The 20,387-nt window shown below is 44.2% G+C and overlaps 1 protein-coding gene across 1 annotated transcript in view; it reads right to left on the bottom strand.

The window, feature by feature from the left end:
• MAML3 (mastermind like transcriptional coactivator 3) overlaps window positions 1-20,387 on the bottom strand; it is a 239,372-nt gene that overhangs the window by 89,968 nt on the left and 129,017 nt on the right. The window lies entirely within an intron of this gene.

Here is a 20,387-nt window from a genome sequence, read left to right as displayed (position 1 = left end):
GAAACATAAATAGCTAACAGAAGCGATAGCAAGACAAGTGTCCAGAAAAGTAAATAAATTAGAATATAAGAATTTTATTAAAAAAATAGTGTATTAACGTAAGCTTTAATTCAGGTTAAAAGAAGCATAGCAAAGAACTGTGACAAGCTGCAGTCCTCCCCTATCACACCAAAGTTAAGTCCTTCACTTACGTATCAGGCTAAAAAAAGCATCCCTCTTCAGCAAAGGCAAAAAACAATAGTGGGGAGGGGAGGAAGCAAAGAGGTCACAGCTCTAGCAAACGCCTTCAGGACACACTTGCATCCTTGATATCAGAACAATAGAATACAACATACTGAAAGATTTTATCAAATTTTAAAGTATTTTTGCTGGTATGAAAGTCCCAGACATGTAGCTCCCACCCCTTCCCTAACCTAGAGGTCCTCAACCTTCTTTCTTCTCACAGTCCAGATCCCATTTATATCTCCCATCCCAAGAGGGCTGGTTTGCCTTTCATCCTATGCGTAAGACAGGCAAGCAAATCCATATCTCATCCTGGTTTTGGAGGGAGGGGTTCTGAGAAGGCTGTGCCCTTCTCTCTCCCTTCAGGCCCATGTGGCTTCTTTCAGCATCCAATGCAGAGGGGAGATGGCAGACTCACACACTGCTGCAGCTACAGCTGAACCTGCATGGGACACCAAGCTACTGAAGTAGGTGCTCCTCTGCAGAAATATGGCCTTTACAACAAAGCAGAAAGGCAAGTCTGTGAGTCTAAGCAGACCATCGATTCCTTGACTGGTACAGGAGCAGAAGAGCTTTACCCTGAGTCTCTCCCCAACCCAGTTTCTGGGGGTACAAAACCAGCATGGCTAGTGGTTTGCACGAAGTTCCTCTCTCCCCTGTGCTGCAGGCTGCGATGGGGAACCAGCCTGCAGCAACGCGGGGGTCAGGAAGGCTGTGAGCGTGTGGAGTCCCCACCACTGGGCTCCCACTTTTCTCCCAACCACAGCTGCTCTTGCCCCCTTGAGCTCTACAGATGCCTGGGAACAGGGTAGCGCTCATGGCAGCAGATGCAGGCAGAAATACACACTGCACCAGCGCTCTCTTGACTAAGGCCTGGCATAGTCAAATTTATCAGCTATGGTCTACAGGAACCCACCAGGCTGCAGAACACGATGCCCCACAGCAGAGCTCATCCTCCTTTGCCATGGCAGCAGAGAGCTCTCCTAGCAAGATGTGCTTGCCGAGGGGTGGTAATTGCCTGAATTTGGGCAAGTTAGCAGCCATATGGAAAGCAAGCCAACACCCAGGAGAAGTGTGAAGGATCAAAATCAGATCCCACAAGGAGACTTACGATACAGCTCTCACCTCCACTGCTTTCCTCCCCTAAAAACCTGTGTTAAGCTGAACACCAATGGTTCGGACCCCAAAGAAGAGGAGAGTACGATACAGAATGGCACTGCTTCACAAGCCTTACAGGCAGCACGAGCTGGCCTCAAGTGCAGGTGGTCAGTAACACAGCTGATACAATGAGTTAAAATAGCATATTTAAATGTTGGCCCTAATGGGCTACTCACAAAATTTACAGCGGAAACCACCCATCTGAGCTCCTAAGCCATCTCACCACAAAGTCACTATCCCTGTTTGCCTTCCACATCGCAAAAACATTCATCAAATGGCAAGTGGCTCAAGACCAAGTTCAATGGGCATGCACACACAAAAACAGGGTTTGCAGAAATGTTAAAAATTTGTCATGGTCCTCTGCCCTGATTTTGTATTGATCAAATGCTGAGCTAATGTAAGAACAGGACCCCGTGGCAAGCTTCTAGTCATGAAGTAAAGTTCATATAAGGAAAAGATGTGAAAAAAACTTGTCTTAATGACATAGCAGAGATTAGTGAGAGTGATTATCTCCTGAGGAATACATGTGAACTGGCTCTACACATTTTGCAACAGATTGAAGAAATCCTTTACAAAATATTGGTAAGAGAATACACTTTCACATGGTGCCACACTTTTTGGGTTTCACATCCTTTACTAATTTATCCTGAATCTACCACCTTATTTGTACCTGAATGTTTACCAAAAGACTCAAAACCATCTACTGGCAAATAACTTGCCCTAAAAATATCAGTTCCCAACGTTTCATCATGTGCTGGAGCTTGGATGTCCCCCTGTATGAATGCACAATGACTTTAATGAAAGTAAAGGCAGGATCAGTAGATAAATACTAGTAATCATGTTTATCATGCATTACAACAAAAAGCAGCTTGATGTAGCAGCTGTTTTCCATCCAATATTAAACACACAGAAGTGGTGAACTGTTGCAAAAATTTAATAAATTAAATTAAACCTATTCTAAGTTTGTAGCTCCACATTATTCTCTTTCAGAGGCTTTAGGATTTGGGGGGGTTAAGAGGCACTAATCTTTTTACCTTTTTTGTTTGCTCATTGGAAAACTGTAGATAGACAGAAACTTTGCATAAAAGGTTTATCTGCTGAGTACAACCTTTGCAGGTGGAGAAGCACCTTGGCTCCAGCATTTTGAGGGGGTTGGGAGCCATAACAATCTCCTCTTTTTGGGGTGCAACACAGAGATATTCTTACCAAATTATTTCAACGCAAACATTTATTTTTGTATCTTGATTTAATTCCCAATCACCATGTTAACTTTGTTTGCCACCACCAGGACTCCATAGGTTCTTAGACTAAAACCTCAGCACTAGCCCTTCCCTCTATAAAAACAATCCATGAAGTAAAATATTCTCCTGTACAGTACCCTCCCTCCCATTAGTACTAGTCTATAGTTTCTGCATGTTTTACAGAATGTATCATGAAGGTACAAGCAGGAGCTGAGAGCTTTATGTCTAGGAGCGGAAGACTGCTGACGCACAAAATAAAAATAAAGGGAAAATATAAAATAAAATATTAAAATAGAACCCCTTACAGCTTCATAAGCCTTTAGCTTTATTTAAACAAAATACTTGGCTGATGGATCTCCATTTTACAGCACTTTTCTACCCCAAAGCAGAAGACAGTGAGGCAGGACTTGCTATCCTTTATATGCCTTTGCAGAAACTCCAGCTGCAGAGCAAGAAAAGGTCAAACTTTGGCAGGTTGACTTTTTAAATGACTCTGGATTGGAGGAGAGGCAGGGGGACAGAGGCTGTGCACGCAACCACGCAGACACGCGCGGACCCGAATGGTCTGACCCAACCCATCCTGAAATTTTTGGCAGAGCCGCTCGGACATGCCGTGACAGACCCAATAGATAAACAAGAGTGTGTTGAGGCTGTCGTCGGGGCTTTCATCTGCGAGGGGAATCTGCTCCGCTTCATCTCACCAGCAGGAATTCATTTTTCAAAAGAAATGAGACAGAGGCACTGTTGTTATAGCAACAGCCGAGCCACTTGCCGGCCCATCCTCCACCGCTGAGCTGCCTTTGGTGGGCGGCTGTTCCAGTCATCCATGGGGAGTGACTGGGGCTGTGGCAGCAGACTAGTCCTTTCATTGCTCCTTAAAGAAGAGGAAAATAGAGGCGGGGGGGGGGGGGGGGGGGGGTGGGAAAGAGGTGGAGAAGCCGAGAGGCTAAATTCCCTCTTTGCCAGCAGAGGCTGAGTACTGTTCACAGGGTGTAACACAGGTCCACTCCTGCTCAGTGAGCCCACAGCCAAGGAGGCTTAGGGTCCCTTTTATGGATGCTTTTGTGTACCAGCTACATAGTGGACGTGTTGCCTCTGACTTTCCTCTAACTAAGGCAGTTCCAGCCACTTCAGTACAAGGCAAGAGCAGCAACTGCGAGAGGTCTGGCGTGCTCGTTCCCCAGCTCTACTGGAAAATGCCCTGCTCTGTAGATGTCTTTGCTACCCATGGGAAAGCAGAGAAACTTGCCAAAGCTCAAAGTCCATCTTCCTCAGAGAATATGCATGTTTACAAACAACAAGGGTTATCATCTTCTCCACATGCTCTTCTGTGACCGTTTCTGTTAAAACCTGATCTTTTCCATTCTTCATGGTGAATCAGTCTGGCCCACTTGCTCAAATGGCCTTCAATTGCAATAACTCAGTCTTGGCCCTTTCTCCCGGGCTTTGACTCTCCCTTGCATCAGTCTATCTGGCTTTGCACTTCTTCCAGATGTCCCTAAGCTCACCCCACCTTTCTTCTCTCTTCTGATCCCAGAGCTTCTCCAGACAGATTTCGATGATTTTGATACCTCCCACCTCCAACAGGAGTGCTTTCCATGAGCTCTGCCAAACACCAGCCCAATTCAGCAGTCTCCATCCTGCACCCTGAAGACCGAGTCAAGTTTGCTCCTTAACATCTCGTGCTACACTCAAATCCTACCAACAGTTTAGGAGGTGCCCCAGGGGTGGCTGTGAGGTGACACTAAGCAAGTGGATTTGACATGACAAGCTCCTCTAAGCAAAGACATAATGACCGTAACCACCATCTGAGATCAGAAAGGAATAATCAGCATTGCCACTTGCATGCCAGCAATTCACCTTCAGCATTCGAAAGGATTCCTCATTTCTTGCACATCCTTCCTTGCTGCATCATCTCTGAGACTGCCATTCAAAAGTCAATGCCAAAGAATGCTGCTGCCTGAGGTACAGCCACCACTCGTCACCAGTGTTTGAAGTCTGTCAGCTCAACAGAGGCCTCCTAATACCACTTGCTGCAGGTGTCCCACAGAGATGGTGGGAAGCACAGGACAGCCTTGCAAAAACCCCGTTGTGGCTGAACTCAGACAAGTGGCTAAGTGAAGTAGAGGTGGGTAACAATATCACCATTTCTGACAAATGAAAATACTTCATGCATCAAACCACGCCCCTACTACTTGAATTTCCTCATGCTGCTGGAAAGCACGGCACCAATGCTTGCTAACTCACAGGATGAAGCCTGACGTAGCAAATTGATTTTGGAGCACAATTGCTCATTTAAAGCACATGCTGTGCTCTTCCATGCTGGGCCTGCCTGCCTAGCTCTTGCTGGCCAGGGCAGTGTTTCAAATATGCAGGAAATTCACATTGTGAAATCTGTTTAAAGTTGGTAAAATCTCATCCTGCTAACCTAGCCAGTAACCTGTTCAACTCTGCAGGCCCAGAGAGTAACCTCTGCCTCAGGAAAGGGGTCAAACCTTCACCTTTTACCCAAGCTGTGAGGGGAAACCTTGTCATCATCCTTGTTTTTGACATAAGGTCACCAGAAGAACAAAATTTCGCTGGGTAATAATAACATGATGATCAGGGCACCAGCTAAACCTGAAAGAGCTAACAGGAAGGAAAACAATCCACTTCCTTGCATTTTGTCTGGGCTGGTCAGATGGGAAGAGTTGCTCTCACAAGCAGTGAGAGTAGAGTTCCAGGTGCCTGGATGCAAAGCCAGAAGAGCAGGACCCTCACCAGAGCTGCCTGCCCCAGCCAGCTGTCAGGCTCCCAGCCACCAGTGCGAACTGGATCACACAGGGAGATCAAGCGGAAAACCGGGAAGAAGTGTAACAAAAAAGGTTCTGGATGAGAGCAAAATAACAACAGCACTGGTGAGTCAAATCAGGTAAATGCTATGACTCCACCTGCCCTCAGTCTGCCTGGTAAGGGATGCTGATGTGTGCTAAAGCAGCTCAAGAAAAGCTGAATGCAAAGACATCGCATGGCAAGTTTAACTGAACTTTATAGCACCAATTATTTCATGGATGAAATGCTGTCATCACTGTCAAACAGGCTTCGTGCCCAAGTGTATGATCTACACAGCTTCCTCCTCCTCAGATCCATCCAATTCAATCCCTCTTCAGACCAATATAGTAAACACTGGCAAAATGGGAACCTCATCACTTCGGGAGTGCCAGCACTCCTCTGGTCGTGCAAAAGTCTTAATGAAGGTGCTAAGAGCCTGAGAGCTGAACTACTGAGCTGGCAGTGCCTAGTTCTGCCTCTCACACCCAACAGCTGAGCTCTACACTCTCTGTAAATGTCCTTGCAGACGGCAGGAGCTACATTTTGAAAGCGTGTTATGAGGATTTAGTCAGGCAGCCTCTAATTGACTTGTCTGGGAGTTGTGCTGATAAGTGTTCAACCTTTGAAAACCCTCCCAATCTGCTTTGTATCTGGACAGGAGGGAGGCTAATGATAAAAAGCAGACACTGCAGATTATTAAACCTGTACCTCCTGAAGAATTCCTGCAAATCAGAAAAGAAATGCAGGAACCTCTTGAGTTTTAAACTAAGAAGCAGCAAAGCAACATATCCAGTGTTGTTGTAATGCACCATAGCTACTCATTCACTACTCACTAGCTCTTTAAACTGCATATGTGACACTAGAAATGGTTTCCTGGGGAAAATCTTGTCCCAATTCACCCTTGGATGGGCACAAGCCATAGCAGGCTAGTGAAGTGTGCTTGTGGCACCCTGCCTGCCTAGCAAAGGGGCATTTGGGATGGGAGAGAGTTCTTGTGCTCCTCAAAGTAGGAGCAGCTTTCTGAGGCAGCCTTTGCTTTCCTCATCATTAAGCTACCGATAGAATATGAGCTCTGACTTCAGACCTGACAGACTAAAATCTTGTGTAACTGCTAACAGGGAAAAGCCCTTTCGATGCTTAGAGCAATCAAATTACCTTCCAGTTGCTTACTAAGTACAGCCATGGCACAATCTATGTGCATAATACAACATTCCAGAATATTCTTGGAGAAACTCCAAAGAAGGAGCCAGAAGAGATGGTGAAGTGTGACAATACACCTCTAGTGGCACCATTGGTTTCCATGGACTTCGAGGTTCTATTCAACCTCTTTTATTCCCAAAGCCTGTCTAGTGTATGATCCCCAGAAGAATGATAGCAAGCTGACAGAAGGCTGTACTCAGAAATGGCACAGCTGTCTCCCATTCATTTCACTGGTGTTAACTCCCAGCACTCTCCACCTCACGGCAACATGGCTACTTATTCCACAGTCACATCAAGCAGCAACTTCCAGTTCCTCAAATCAACATAGGGCAAGTAATTTCAGGAATTCTTCTGCACAACTAAGTTTAAGTAAGTTCATGCTTTCTGAAGCAAAGTGTTTGATACAATAGGAAAAGGAAGGAGATGAGAGCCAGGTAGTCTATACACTGTACCTGCTCAAGCCCACACATTTTAGTCACCCTCTTGGGGTAACAACATAAATGAAACTTTCACTTGAAAATAATTTAAATATCAGATTAACAGATTTTCAAAACTAACACATTAAAAAAAAAAAAAAGTCTTGTGAATCTACTTATACTGTGCTGCAAATAAAATGGTGAATTTAGCCTACTCTTCCCCAGCTGTCTCTCGTGCCTGACTGGGCAGCTTATCTAAGGACATAGGTGACCTGAAGATTTCTTCTCAAAGACAAATACTTTTAAAGGAGTGTAGGTTATCATAGTAGAGGTTTAAACAATTAACAGTACAGTAAGCACTGCAAAGGAGACCCAAGCATGGGGAGAAAGGGAGGGAAATGAATCCTTTGCATAGTAATGAATGAAAATATTCATATATTTTCTAAGTTCTAATCCTCATTATGCTACTGAGACATGTCTTTTGGAGAAAAGAAAAAAAAGTAAACATGGGACAGACAAGTACGGAAAATAAATTTGTTCAAATGGAATAGACCATTTAAAAATAAATAATATAATCAAATAACTGAAAATATGTCAGAGACATCAAAAAATGGCTTTTTCCTTCAGCCAAACAATTCCCTGATCAGCACAATCACCTTGGTCTATCTCTAGGGAAGAAGACCAATGTGTTTGTTTGCCTTGACTTTGCATATCTCTTTAGATGAATGCATGCAGCACCAGTTTTGAAAGACTCCTGAACTCCATAGTTCAATCCTGAGAGGCACTGAAGCCCTCAGGTCACAGAACCACTGAACGGTCTAGGTTGGAAGGGACCTTAAAGATCATCCAGTTCCAAATCTCCCCCAACATGGGCAGGGATGTCACCCACTAGACCAGGGCCCCAATTCAACCTTGCTTTGAACACTTCCAGGGATGGGTCCCATTAAGTTCACTAGGAATTAGGGGCCCATTGATAAGATAATTTCTTCTGCACCAAAATTTCTTCAGAGATGGACACTATGTCTGATGGAACAACTCTTATTTACATTAATTTTTTGGCTTCAATAAAAGTTATTGCAAACACTGGTATTAAAAAAAAAAAAAAAAAAGGCAGGATCCCTGAAGACCTGTGAAGCCTGAAGGAATCAAAAGATAGTACAGGATGCCCCAGACATGTTCTGAATTATTCTGAGCACAGTTTGAGAGCTATTTGCTATAGGCTAAAGGCCAGACAGCACTCACTAGTAGATTTGCCCTAAATATGGCCAAGTAAACCATACAAACTTCAGTTCTTTGTGGCCTCAGTACCTTCACCTCAAGCTGACCTCAGGTTCCACAAAGGCACACAGCACAACTAATGGAAAAGCACGTCTGGGCTCCCAGATCCATCAGTTATTAGAGTCAGAGTCCCGAGCCTGGACTTGCTGTATGGGGTGAACTGCAAATGTACTATTGAAGTCTTCTGATGAAGTGTAAAGAAACAGATAGATAGATTTTAAGCAAATGAAGGCCCTGATCCAGCACAATACTTAACACACGCTTCACCTTAAGTACTGTAAGCAACCTAAAATACAAAGAATGGTTTATGCAATGAACAACAGCGTCAGACCGAGACCTTTGCTCAGGTCTCACCTTCCTTATTTCATCTACAGAAGCTGTCTCCAACCCAGGAGAAACCTCTTCCTCTCTCACCTTGCTAGTCTGAATATACATGCAAATTGCAGTTGGTTTGCATGTGTGCACTTGGCTTCACATTTCCCCAAAGAGCAGATCCTAAAAAGGATGCACTTTGTTGTAATCTGGTGAATTTCTTCACTCCCTGCACTTACGTGGAGCACCCAGGGAAGAGAGCAGCCATGGAAAACCTGCCCGAGCAATCCTACAGTTTATTCCTGGCTTTCATGCCCTTCCAGTGGACTGCCTGGACCATTCCTCTCAGTTCCCCAGTACCTTCCTCAATGGTGTGAATGCCCAGTTGCAGGTGCCCATGCTCAGTCTAAGTGAACTACGCTCACAGTCAGGGAGGGGTGCCCACCTCAGCAGTGACCAGTCTTGTGAGTAGATGTCCCATTGCCTCCTCTGCCCTCCTACAGCTGTTACAAGAAGTTTGCAGATACCTTATCATCAGAGTATCAATGAATGCTCTTCATTGAATGAATTATCATTGAATATTTTTGGAAGTGTCAGCTACTATTAGGGGGGATATCACATCCCTACCTTCTTAAGCCATCTACTCGTAAAGGTGCTCTGTTCTACTCAGGGCTTGCCTAAAGCAACACAATGTTCCAGAGTACAGAGGTAGCATCCTGTCTACAGGCAAATTCCCCAGGCTGCTGGCTTTGGGGGGTTCAACTCATTGTAGCAACGACAGGAAGTCTGCCAAAATCCCAAAGGCATGTAAGGCTTTGAGGTCTCTCCGTAGGAACCAAAAAGATGACCAGAAGAAAGGTGGGCAGCATTCTGCCAAACAGCTCAAATTCCCAGTTAGTTGTGGCTGTGTGACAGATTACTATCAGGCACTTTTATCTATTTGTATATTTTGAAAACAGACCTCCAAGGGAAAGAACTGCAACTCATAATGCTGTAGATGTCTACACATGCCCAGCATACACAACACGTTTTTTTTTTTTTACTTTTTTCCTTTTGCTGTCAAAACCAAATTTCTCTGCTTTTTCCAAACATGCACAGGTAGTAACTGCCCATGACACTTACATGGGTTTTAATTCCAGCAATCTATGCATACTAAGCATATATTAGCAGATAATTAAAATTAAATTTAGACCTCAAGCCCCATTCACCACTGAGAGCTGGTGCCTTAAACAGTGTCAAATCAGCACAAGAAGACAAAAAAGTATTTGCTATTGTTAGTTTCTGTAGGTAAGACCAAGTCACTGAAAACACTACAGCTTTTTCCTAAACCCCTGGAAGGTATGAAGCACCAGACATCAACTTCCTGTTAGATAAGCCATAGGAATGCATTATTAGCCAGTGTGAATCCATATAACGGGCTTCCACTAATCTTATTTTCCTTTTTAAAAGACTTCTCATTCCTACCTTTTTCTCCTGTTGTAGGAGTGATGAGCCACCTAGTACTAAGGCTTTTAATTTGTTAGTCAGAAAACAGAGTACTTTTGGGCTACTACCAGGATTATGTGGATTTTGGTCTCAGAGAAAAACACTGGTGGGCTGAATTTAAAAAGAAAAACAAAGCTAATTGTGTGTCAACCCCCCTCTCCCCACCACCCTGTCATTTAGCACTTAAATGCTGTCATTTAGGTGCAAATATAAATTGAATCTCTGAATTTCACTAAAGAAAACAGAGCGGGAAGCTGCCTAAAGCTGTATATGAAGTCAGTGGTAGGGATGGAATTGGACTCAAATCTCCCAAATCCTGTCCCCAGACAATGGGAATACAAAATAACTTCCATCTTCTCAGCTCAATAGGTGCGTTTGAGTCTCTGTTCTCTTATTCAGGAAAAAAGAAGGGGTGTGTAGGGGGAGATATGAACAGATAAGACAGAAAGAGGCTGGTAACTCTGGTAGGCACGAGACAGTTGCAGGCAAGAATAAGTCAACTCATTCCAGCCTTAAGGATGCAATTCATACCCCCTCACACCAGGCTGAGATAGGAGTCATGCTCCAGAAGTGTCTTTTTCTTTTCACTGTCCTTAAAGGGAGCCTTGGTAACTAGCTGAAAAAGAGGCATATCCACAGTCAGATGCCTCCATCTGGACCCTACCCAAGCCACCAACATTATTTGCCCAGTCACAATTAGGGCACTAATTATATGCTACTGCTGTTGACATCTGTGTTTAATAAAGATTTCTGTCTCCGTGGGTTGGGTTTTCCCCCCAGTTTCATTTCCAGAGGCTTCAGTTTCGTCACACTAAACTCTAAGAAAATAAGCTTGAAGTCTCCATAGTTTGGCCTATAATTATGATATTACATTTGCTCTTGGAAAGAGTCTTCCTTTCTTGCAGTGCCAAGGGAAAGACGGTTGTGCAGCTCCAAGTTCTTGCTTAGTAACTAACTTACATGGTCAATCACTTCTGGGTTGTTTAAAGGAAGCAAAGATAAGGGGAGATCTAGCAGGAGGGACTGTGAGTTTAAATCACAGATAAACAGTAGTGTTATAACCATGATGGTCTAAGCAAAGTCCGTAGAGAGAGAAAAAAAAGTATTCCTAATTAGACACACACAGATAGCAGGGAATCACAGACAAGCTTTGGGGTAAGAAAGCACTTCTTCCTTCTTTAATAACACTTTAGTAACCTTAGTAACAACTTTAACAACGAGCAAACGTGCTTAAGAAATGAAGTAAAATCATGTAGATATCGGGCATACAGGATTGTGTGCAAATCTGCTGTGTGATAAAGCTTCCTACAGTACAAAAGTTGGTTTTTAAAGGAAATTACATGGGCAGCAGGTTGAGGTTTTTCCTAGGGGTATTTACAATACTCCTTTATTTTTCCTCCTTTCTTCCAAGCTTTTCAAAACAGTCAAATGAAAACAAAAGCCTGGCAATTAGCATATTTCAGAATTACATTAAGGGCCCAGCTTTAAAATGCACAGCTGCCTGAGACTGACTTTTTTTCAATGCCAGGTGGAAGACACGAGGCCAAGAACAAACCATGAATATTGTGGATCCTGATATCTGTAGGATTTGCAGGAGACGGCAGTCTCAGTATGTCTGGGGACATAAGTGCCTGAAACTAAAGCAGCTATGTTTCCCATCGAGTGTTCCCTGTGTCTCTGTACAGCGACATAAACCACCCAGTGACATTCTCCCCACACAGTGCCTGGAAATGTTACCAAACAAAGAGCTTACCAAGTGGGTACCGGGTAAAAGGCTCCCTAAGGAGCTGTGGGGGGACGCAGCAGGGCACTGCGCCCTGCTTGGGAATGCCGTCTCCCCCACGCAGCCACTGCCGAGCAGAGGTTCAAAACCACAAGGTTTCAGACGAAACCACAGATTCGCCCCTTGGGCTCGGCACAGCGTGGCTGCAGACGGGCCCGTGTGCTCCGGCATTCCTGGCTCACGCTCCAACCTCTCCTCGCACAGGCACGCACTGCAGGAGTCCCCCTTGGGGGATGAAGCTGCTCTTGTGCCGCTGCCCGAGAGCTACAGCCGGTCCCTGCCTCCTCCGCTTTCCCGTCGCCCTGCTGGAGCCCTGAAGCTCTCACCTGGGTGTCAGCAGCCATCAGAGGAGGCTGTGACAAACGAGTGGCAAGCCACCACAGCCGCAGCGGCTCTGTGTGGAGTGACGAGAGGCTTCAGGGAGCTGGGTAGGAGGAATTGTGCATCGGGCAGGGGGAAACATTTATTCTCCCCCCCCCCCCCCCCCCGCCCCTCCTTGCACAATCCCATCTTTTCTGCTCTCCTGTCCCTGTTTCCTGTATTTTCACAGTTCAGATCTCTCAGCCTCACACCTAAGTCCTGTGGCTGCAGAAGGCAAAGTGGCCTCGGAGCATGAGCCTTCCTTCTGACAGCCACGGGGCCTCTTCTTGCTCCGTGCACGCTCACATGCCAGGGATCAGCCTCTCCCCAGCTTTCTGAACTGCTTTCTTCCCAGTTTTGCTGGTGTTTACAGGTCTTGGATAAAACCATGAGAATAACTGATCTCATTAGTAGTTTCCTCAAAAAAGACAATTGGAGCTGGGCGTTCATCTCCTCCAGCAATTCTCAAACTCACATGAAAAGCACGAAGGGAGACAATGCCTAAGGTTACTCCAGGAATTCCAGCTACTGACTATGAAAGGAATTTGCATAACATGCCCCCATATGCAGTGCAAGCTACGAAGCTTCTGCTACAAGTGTTTTCTTGGCTTTCCTCATTTTCAGCACACCCTTCAGGGACAAGAAGAAACCTTTTTCACGTATACAGGGAGCTGCAAAAGCAAACGGTGTACAGATGGGCTCAACAAGAGGTTATTAGTCCTGGGGTAGCTGGAAGATGAGAAGATGTGCCAAGAAAGGCTGTGTGCCTGCTTTCTTTCTTACACTCTGCTCACTGAGGAGAGAACGCTGGGCTTAAATGCCCCTTTGAGATGACCCAGAAGAATTGTTCCTATACCCACAGTGCCTGCAGAAGAAAAACTACTTAGAAGCTTTTTACTAAAATAAAAAACAGAATCCTCCCCTCTACCAGATTTTGAGTGTTCTAGTTATGAAACACTTTGATGATAATAAATGATTTTATAAAGCAGCAGCTGTACAATGCAAGGTGAAACTGAGTCGTTTCCAGTAACCCCTAAATAAAGAAGAGTTGGAGCAAAATAACAACCTTAATCACTTGCTTTACTGCTTTTTGAATACAGACTGAGTGCCAGACAGTGGTCATCCTATTCAAAGATAAACAAACATGCTTTCTCCTCTTCCCCTGTTCGTCCCCTACCTCCTCCCAAACCTCCCAGCTCCAACATAACCATGACCTACCTATCTGATTTTGGGTTCCCAAGGGCGGTTACTGCAGTTTGGAAGGAAGAACTGTGATAACTACCACACCAAACAAGAGGAGACACAAGTAAGCAATTTTAGCAGCTTACTTTTTCTCAGCGATCTCAACATCCTTGAATAAGAGAACTTCTCTTACTAATATCCAGGGCATACAATATGAATAAAAGCTATTTTTTTCACACAGAGCGTGGGTAGCACAGTAAAAGGCCATGGAAAGTGAGAGACACCAGTAAGAGCCATAAATGAGGGAGCCTTGAGGCCAAAATCTTCAACCTATCAAGGCCCCTGATACAAATGACAATGTCGTGTCCAAAAATTAGGTTTTGCTAGAGAACAGACCAGCCATGTCATAGATAAAAAGCCACAGAACTGATAAGAGTCACTTAAGGAAATGTGAATTGTCATGATACTTGAAATGTATTTTCTCTGCTTCATATGTGAAATGGGATCCTGTCAGAAAATACAATCTAATTTAATTTATTTAAACAATAAAGTCATTAAATTCTTGAAAATATATTAGAATAAATATATGAAGATCCTAGATAGGCAAAGAGACTACTTTCCTTTTTCCTAGCCTTCCTTACTTTTCGCATATGATGCTGTGACTCAAATTAACTCCACATAAATTCTGAATATAAAAAGATCACCAAATTAATTTTTTAATAGAGATGGAAAAAAAAAAAATCAACCTCCTTGGCAGAACTTGAACTCCATTTCTCAGAATGATTAGTTTGGCCACTGGAGGGCTCCAATATTGTTCCATAAAAGCAAAAGAAAGTTTACTAGGAAGGATAAACACATAACAAATAGCCTGGGCAATAAAGTTCAAACATTATGCTCAGTCTGAACCAAGATCTATGGTCTTGCAAGCATTCTGTAAGAGTCAGGACTAATTTAACCATTGTTTTGCTCTTGTAGCACAAAAGAAGTTGAAGAAGAGCGATTTTCTTACAGTTTGGCTATAAACGTCTCCTCCAAAACAGCACCTATTAAAATGATTTTTGTATGCAATAGCAGAATAACTAAGGTGTCTGCAGGAAAGCAAACCCCATAGGTTTCCTTGGCACATGTTAGTAAAACACTTCTGCATGAAAGCTACAGAGTACAAAAGAAATAGATTCTCAGTCCCTTGGGACTCCACTCTTCCCAGTGAAAGTTTACAGAGATAAATCACGCAACTCAGCAACTGGGAGCACGGGGAGGAGAGATCCTGCTACATAAAGTCCTTGATTGTTTGTTCTTCTTTGGATAAATCGTTGTTGGGAGTTGCCTTTAATTTCTAAGAGGGCTTATACGTTGAGGTATAGAAAGTCAAGGAATGCCTGCCCTAAAACTAATGGATCTTTTCCAGGTAACATGGCAGCCAAGATTCTATCAGAAAAATGTATGTGGTCCTGCAGAAGCAAGTATGGGCACTGATGTCAGCTGATAAGCTAATGACTGCAGCTTATCAACTGATAAGCTAATGACTGTAATGCTCCAGCTAGGGATAAAACAAAAGCTGTTTCAGTATAGAAGCAGGAGAAGAAGTATTTTAGACCTCATTCCACCTACAAACTTACAGAAGGGAGCAAAATGCCAAAGTGCCCCCACCGTCAACTCTGCAATCCCTTCGGCTGGGGGTGGGGAGAATTCATCCTGGGGTGAGATGCTGACTGCTGGAAGTTTCACACAGAGCCAAATTTTAGGAGGTTTATTGGAAATACTGAAAGATGCTAGTGGGTACTATGATAAGCCCAACTGAGCACTGTTCTTGTTTGATGAAGTGTACTTTATTGGGCTGATGCACAAAACATCGTGGTTTTTCTGGCACGCGCTATTTTTTTCTGTTTCTTCAATGTAAAGGAAAAAAGGAAAAAAAAAAAAGATAGCTTGCTTAAAATATCCCTGCTGCTCTCCTGCAGCCCCTTCCTCCAGCACATCACACATTAATGCCAATCTGCTGGGAGACTGCAATTCGAACATAATGAGATATTAATGAGCTTTGCACATGTCCCCAGTCGCAAGTGTTCCCTCCCCTCCCCAGCTCATTCCTCACAAACCTACAGAGATGCTTTGCTTGTTTTCCTGACACTGCATTTGTGACTCCCCCACTCTGCCCCCCTCCCCCCAGTAAACCCTGCTTGCACCCTTCCACTTAAGCTGCCAGCTCTAAAGAGCACCAAATGGGCTGGCACTGTCTTGTTTCCTGGCCTAACGGATGCTTGTTTAAACACTGGAGCTGTTTGCATTGCTGCGGCTCACTGCATGTTAAACACAGTCCTCTGAAACCCTATGCCAATCCAATAAAGGTATCAGCAGTTCAGCGTGGGGAGGCAATTACTATAAAGTCCCAAGTGTGCCTTCTAAGCTCAAGGAAGGAAAATTTGATTGAGCAACTAAAAGCAAAATCTGATTCGGTTCAGCATCACTTGGAAGACACATGGTTTCACTGCAGCCAGCCCTATGGAGTGCGGGAGGAAATCAATGGGCAAGCTGGGGAGAGCAACTGCACATTGTTAATAGGGCTTTAAGCTGGCCTGTTAGTGATGCTCTCCTCTGTCTCCACAGAGCTGCTTCCCTCCCCCTTCATCTATGCTCCAAGGTGTGCTCTCTTTCCATCCCCCCACCCCTTTTTCTTTTTTTTTATTTTAAATTTTATGCTGCCGATTTGGTTTCACCCTCTATCAATTCTTGAAACAATTCTTCTGGTGAAGGTCCTTTCCCCTGTACAAAGTCATTGTCATATCAAAGGGGAAGTGTTACACAGGAACAGCTATGATGGAGGGCTGATGGTAATCAAAAAAAGATCTGTGCTTCATAGAGAGATGAAAAAATCCAAATCTCAGACTAATGATAGTCAATATTTTAGTGGACCAGCTCTTTACTTGGCTGAGGGCAGAAATTCAAGGGAGAAAGAAGATGCATTTCAACTCATTTAATCCACAGAAACAAAGCTGCTTTAAAATGTTCTACTTGCTTTACTTTTAAGTGAAAGAAAAGGAGATGAGGGAGAGAGGGAACGTTTTCACCTTATACTTTCTTTTTCTTTCTTTCATTTAAAAACAGACTCTGTAAGATGGCTTTACTCCAAGGGTGGCTTTGCAAATGATGTGAAAAGTTTTCCAAGCACTTATTGTGACCACAGCTACCTTCAGGAACCCTGGAAAAGGGGATTTGCCACACCAGTCAGGCCAGCTAGCCAACAGGCGTGGCATCCTGCCCTTAGCTGTGTTCCACACCTCTGGCTGCTGAGGGGGCCGAAACTTTCCTCTCCCTTCTATGCTGCAGGGAGGGAATTGTGTGTACAGCTGGGAACTGGGAGATAACTTTTGAGGGTTAACCCATCCTCCTCAGAGCTGAGTCCCCAGTACTGTGGGCCAAGTTTGTCCCGTGGAAGGACGTGGCTGGCAGAGCACAACTGGCACCTGCCCGTGTCCAGAGCTCCGGAACACTGCCCCGCTGGCATCTGGCTAATGGGCTTCAGGATCAAGCTGTCCCTTCAAAGCAAAGTTCTCACAGGTCAGAAGTCCGGTGTGATGCTAAGAAGTGCGGGCTGAAAGGTAGAGGGCTGTGCCAGTAAACTGATTACTGAAGGATGAATATCACTCCCACGGAGAGACACTGCCACTCGCCACGCTGAAATGAGGAGGGCAGGGAGAGGAAGCAGTGTCTGGTTTTAAAAAGGGGAGATTGCTTTTTTTTTTTTTTTTTTACAGTTTAAGAGAACAACTCGTGGGGAGAGGATAGAGTTAATCCTAAAATCTCACCTTTCCTCCTCTGGAATTACTCTGGGAGTTGCAAAGCCCCTGTGGACTCCAAACTCAGGGCAGGCAACAGGATGCCACTGGCGGCCTGAGTACAGCGAATTATAGAGTGACTGCCTGATGGGTGTTTTGACAGAAATTAGGAGCTTTAAACCAAGAGGGTAAAAGTGTTGGGAAACATCTGTTTTGTTAAAAAAAGACAAAACAAAACAAAAAAACAACAAAACCCCAACACAGTAACCTTCCTATTTCAGTTTTACAGTAAAACACAAACAAACAAACAGCACTTGTTTTTGCTGGCATTCCTTGCTAGAGCTGGGGCCGGGAGTGGGGGAGGATGAGCTGGAGACATAATGTCTAGGTAAAGGGGGAATCCTTCCACACACTGCCTTTCTGTTAGGGCTTGGAATCTGGAGATTTAATTTCCACACCTTAGAACAATGGTTGGTACTAAGAAGACAGGGCAAAGAGCACCATCCTCCTGGGTGGAGCAATGCAGCAGCCAGAGCCTAAGCAATACCAAAACAAACAAAACCCAGGTTGTCTTGAAAGCATCAGACCCAGAGACCCCCAAGAGGCTCGTCACATTACAACTCCTTCACTCTCTTGAAGCTGAGAATACAGTTTACGAGAGGGCTTGAGAATCCCACTCACCTACTCACCAGTGGTAAGTGGAATGATTTCCTGATGAGACTGGGGAAGGATGTGGCTCTCAAAATCATAAACTAATGCAGAATCTAGTCTTTTATTTGAAGAAAACAACACAACAACAAAAAAATCCAGCCCTTGTGACTGCACAGATAACTTCCCAAATATGACCCACTGATGTGCTGCGTTTCTCAGTCTGCAAACAGGCTTCTGTTGCTCCCAAGAAGCTGCACTGTGAAATCAATAAGACTCATTAATGATAATCAGTACCCTATGGGCAGCAGCAAAACTGCCAAGAATCCTGCCAGTTTTGTCCTTCTGCTGTTACTGGGAAAGTTCTGATTGACAGGAAGGGTAGATTTCCCACTTGCTTACATTCAGCAGTGTGAGAGGAAGTTGCAGATGAAGTCCTGTGGGAAGGTCCAGCCAGAACATCCCACAGAGAATATCACCATTTGCTCCAGCCAGGGAAGGGCTTTGCACTCTCACAATCACCTCACACATGTGTGCCATCTCCCTACAACATGGGATGAGGCTCTTTTCTGTCTTCTTTTGCATCCTGCTATTCTGCTTGTCCTTGAACTCCACAACAGGCTTTCCTGCCTCCTGACCTCACCATTCTGGTGAGCTGATAAGCTTCATTTCCTGACATAACCCATAGCCTCAGCTTTGAGATGCACAAGGAGCTACACCATGAAAGACGGACTAGGCTGTCAAATAACACAAGGTGTGCTGGAGGTTATTTTCACTCTCTCAACTCTGCCACTGCAACTAGAGGATCTGCCACCCACTGTCTTCCCTTATGCTGGTGATGAACCACTAAGGAGGTATTTTGGGACTCAAGGAAGGGACTTGATGGTCCCTTCAGCTTCTTCAAGGTCTGCCTCACCCCACCTCTCCTCTCATTTCAGTGAATCCCAGTTTTTGCTTGTTCCCTTCAGCCTAGAATCTCCTTGGGCAATGAGCTTGCCCTGGAACACATCACACATATTCTCTGACAGGGACCAGCTCAAGTGACAAACTTGATGCGTAGATAGGACTACTGAAGATGAATCCCCACGGAAATACTAATTTCATGATGAAATTATTACTGATTTTTTAATATTCAGTTACTTGAAGGGGTGCATTGCATACTAGTTACTTGTTTAAAAGATTTGATTTGAAATGGTACTTCTGAAGGGACTGACTGTCTTCCATCTTTGAGATATGACTCAAAGAAAAACAAAGAACATGGTAAGGATTAAAGCAACAAGAATTTCCTCCTTCCCATTCACTTTGAATAAAATGCACCATGACAGCATAGTTATACATTTACAGTTTAAGCTGATCATTCCTCAGAATAAAATAGCTTTTTCCAGAACCTAGGTCTACACAATGAAGATAGTTTCCTATTAATCAATATTGTGGAAGAAAAGTGTAATAAATTGCCATACATCCAATGTCTGTAATCTGCTCAGATAAAAAACCTGAACATTCTTATAATTCACACTTTCCAGGGAAATAAATGGAAGGATTGACAGAGACTACATTTGTCAGGAGAAAAACCTAGGGGTAAAAAAAAAATCCCCAAAGTGTTCCTCAACCGTAGTATCATCTCATCAGAAGATGCACAGGGTGACACTGAGGTAAAGGAAATGGAGAAAATGCTATTTCCTGCTTCATTTCCTCCAGGGAGAATCTGGAGCAAGGTTTCATCAGATTACAAATCCAAAGCACCACATGTAGACTAAATGTTTTGTTTGCAGTCCCAGGCCTTCAAGGAAGTAACCGGTTGCAAGCAGCAGTGTGTTAGCTCTGCCTCTGTGAAGTGGAAGGGGAGCAAGAGAAAATGGGGATGTGATGAGTAAGGAATGGGGGTTGTCACCTCCAGTCTTGGTTTCTAGGTACTGAACAGGGCAAGCTCCACTACAGAAGACAAGGTTACTGGCCTGGGTAAAGGAATTTCAAGTTGTCACTTACAGAAACAGGAGGGGGGGGGGGGAACCCAAAGTCCAAAAGCAACCACCTATGTTTTCATTTCCAGAACATTTCAAATATTAAGGGTGTCTCAGTTACACATATAAAGAAGCCAGGTTTTGAAAAATTCCATGTATCAGATCTCTGAACATCAGACCTTTGCACAGGTACCCCCAAATCGACAGACATTTCTGGAAATGTTTCCTGTTCCTACCAGTTCACATCAACAGTCACTGCCTTGAAATCAGTGATGTTAGACTGGCATTCACTGTCACTAACCACACAAAAATCTGCCACATAACAGCGCACAAAAATGGCAAGTCATCAGTTGTACTTTATTGAAGGTACCTGATGGAAATGTTATTATATGCCCAAACATTAATAAACTTACATCAAAAGCTGCTGACTACATGTGGTTCTGGCTGGGCTCTTCAAGAAGCCTGAAGAATGGAGGCAAAGTGGACGTTATTGGAAAGCACTTTGTAGAACACCCCGATAGTGGCCCAGGGGGCAGAATTTGGAAAGCACACTA

This window comes from Empidonax traillii, unplaced genomic scaffold (genome assembly GCF_003031625.1).
Source record: "Empidonax traillii isolate 1590-97213 ecotype Southwest subspecies unplaced genomic scaffold, ASM303162v1 scaffold170:size2694500, whole genome shotgun sequence".
Lineage (NCBI taxonomy): Eukaryota > Metazoa > Chordata > Aves > Passeriformes > Tyrannidae > Empidonax > Empidonax traillii.
This window is presented reverse-complemented; position numbering and strand designations above follow the sequence as displayed.